Raw genomic sequence first — 3151 nt, forward strand, 5'->3', positions numbered from 1 at the left:
TGATCTTCTGTTTGTACCTTTCTCTTGTAATATCGTTTAAACTAGCACAACACGGACTTTCCTCCCTCTGACACTTCACGCGTCATCAATCACATGACTGACAACAAGTTATAAGAGCTGTCTCTGCTAATTAAATCAGTTCAGTTCAACTGTTTTAAATGAGTCGATGCAAGAAATTACAGCATATAATAATTAATAATTTTCCCGACATTTTTAAAGGCATGTAGTGGCCCACCGGAACCACTCATCTAATTATTATATATGCTTTTATAGAGAGAGTTTGGAGAGTTTAAGCACACCTGTAATTCTTATATATGATGCAAAATCCATAATCAAGACAGCTGAATATACCATTATGCATTAAGAGAGAACATTCTGTATTTCCAGTACTTTTCCATTGCACACGATAAATATGTTTTTATTTGACGTGAGCATTCAAATTGTCCAACATGAGAATAACACAGATGGGATTTGATGCCAACTTTCTGGAATAAAAAAGAGTTTAAACACACGATACCTTGATGAACTAAAGATTCCTTTTCTCATTCTGTCTGCCATTTATTCATTTATCCAGACCAGTCTTTATAAACCCCTGGGGTGCTGATGTTTCCACTCTGGCATCAGGAGCTGGTCAGGGCCAGCAATAACAAAAACACACACAGAGTACCGTCGGGGAAAACACAGCCATGACAAATATGATAAGGCGCTGAAGTCTTTTTCGTGTCAGCATGTCATTGTGTGTGTATGTATTATGTGTGTGTTTTTAGCCAACAGCTGTTGCCGATCAGATTTGGGTTTGGCTTAAATGTCCGGTGCTGGAGTCTCACAGTATGTTGGCCAGTAGCTCTCAGAACTTTGGACCAGGCTGATCCGATGTGCACGCTTAGCTGTTATGGTTCAACACTCGGCACCGGAGTCCACTCTAGTTTGGTGCATTTTATATAAACAGATAGGTACCGAATGCTGTTCTGCCTTTACTATTACATAACATACCTTCAAAATTTCATGTAGCCTAAGTCAGATCGCCAAACAACTTCCTGTTTCCAGTATGTGTGACTATGACTGAATATTTGCATGTGTAGATGAAAATTACACTGAAGTTACAACAACTTCCTGTTTCTTACCAAAAAATTTTAAATTTGACGCCACACCTCAGACTCAACAAAAACTAGTACTACTGTGCATCATCATGGTCTTTACATCGCACTGACTTAATTTGAAGAAGAGCCGATCATTTCCCTAGAAGGAGCTCAAAGTAAAAGAACCCAAAAATGACCACTAAATTCAAAATGGCCGACTTCCTGTTGGGTTTGGGGTATGGCTCCAAGAGACTTATTTGTTTGTCTGGATATTATATAAGTGCGTACCAATTTTCATACATATACGTAAACACACACAGGTTCTAAAATCTCACACCCAAAAAGGAGGAATATACCCAACACTAATTAACAGTTAAGCTACTTAGATGGCTAATTAGCAACACATTAGCCACTGACAGCATAACTGCTAGCTTGGTTAGTGGTAAACAATCTAATAACAGCTATAATAAAAAGAAAACTTAGAGAAAAAGCTCAGAAGAGGGCATTTTGGGAGTAGTTAAAAGATATTGGCGGGACAAAATGGCGACTGTGACAATGTCAGTTAAACTGCTACGGAACTCTGCCAGTAGTGGTTGCTATAGCAACAGAATGTTCGACTGAAACCAACTGCTGACAACAGAACTGTGAACATTCCGTTTATACTCCAAACAACCTGTGTTTACCAGCTCTTTATTAGGAAAAATCTTCTGTTAAGGCCACATTTCATGTATTAGGGTACTGTTTCCACTCAGGTCCAGATGGTGGAAGCATCATATTTTGTAAATGATTGTCAGTCGTGTATTGCTGCGGTTCCCAACCTTTATTTAGAATATAAACTGACGACCTCTGAGATAATTTATGGATATTTCATAATATATTCAATGTATAACAATAACAGGAGAGAACAGCTGATAAACTGTACTATGAACCTAAACAGTGAACACAATAACTGCAGGAAGTTTGTGTAAACGAGCAAGTATACAATTATCTGTCTCTATTATGTTTTTTTAATAGTCTTTTGACAAATTCTGTGTTTTCTTCAGTTGTTTTTCTAATGCAGGACGATGAGTGATAGTTCTGTGAATATAACTTGTGTTTAGGCAAGTTTAGATCTTAAATAATAATCTAAACTTCAAAAACAACAATTTTATTTTGTTTTCTTCACAGAAATGAACATTATGCTGATATATAGCCCTTGTATATTTTTAAAATGTTCTTACATCCCTTAAAACCAAGAAGGCCCTGTGAAGCCTTGGCGACCCCAACCACTGGTGTGTGGTGGTCTTTTGTTTGGAGTACACAGAACAGATTAGCACAGGCAGCAAAAGCCACCATGGCTGAACAAACACGAAAAGGGTGTCACCAACAAAAACCCTGGTACTGGCCACATTGTTTGATTGACAAGTTAATTATGTAAAGTGCAGTTCAAAACACCACACAAAGACAAATGGAGACAAGATGAAGAAAACAAGGATCGTCTCTCCGGGATGTTTGGCCATCTCCACTCTGGCAGTTTACAACAATGTCTGTCTGTGCTTCCACCCATCTGGAGTCTTGGTTGTGGGTTTAACAAACCAGTGGAGGGTGAAGAGTTTGTAGACTTTCTGGTGTGAACGGGGCCTCAGAGGAAGGCAGTTGCTCAGCTGTGGAGGGAGGAGAAAAAGCTTGTTAAAACAGCACTGGGAAGCTTCATGCTTTCTTTTTATGTATGAATAGTAGGTAGACTGAGCAAGGAGTGCATTAGGTGTTGGTTGTAAAGCATCAGAGATCAGCTGAGTTTGACAAGCTGTCTTTACTGAAAACACCACTGCTGCCATTTCTTTAAAGCTGCATTGGCTAACAAGCTGACAGACACAGCCCAACAATATCATCATATCATCGGGTGGTTATGGCTAATATATTAGCAGAGTCATGTTTTTTGCCGCCAATATTCAGTCACGTCTTTAGCTTTTTAGCTTTTAGTAACATCTGGGTCTTAAGCTGCTAAACTTTCCAATGTTCCTCTGGCATTTGGTACTGAGTTAGCATACATTAGGTCTCCATGTTAAAAAGAGTTAAAAAGCACCAAGATC

The 3151-nt window shown here is 38.7% G+C and overlaps 1 protein-coding gene across 1 annotated transcript in view; it reads left to right on the forward strand.

The window, feature by feature from the left end:
• The window catches only part of scara5 (scavenger receptor class A, member 5 (putative)), a gene marked incomplete in the record, with an annotated part of 96412 nt that overhangs the window by 59797 nt on the left and 33464 nt on the right, over positions 1–3151 (forward strand).

This window comes from Morone saxatilis, unplaced genomic scaffold (genome assembly GCF_004916995.1).
Source record: "Morone saxatilis isolate NCDOM2014 unplaced genomic scaffold, NCSU_SB_2.0 Contig7, whole genome shotgun sequence".
NCBI classification, from domain to species: Eukaryota; Metazoa; Chordata; class Actinopteri; family Moronidae; genus Morone; species Morone saxatilis.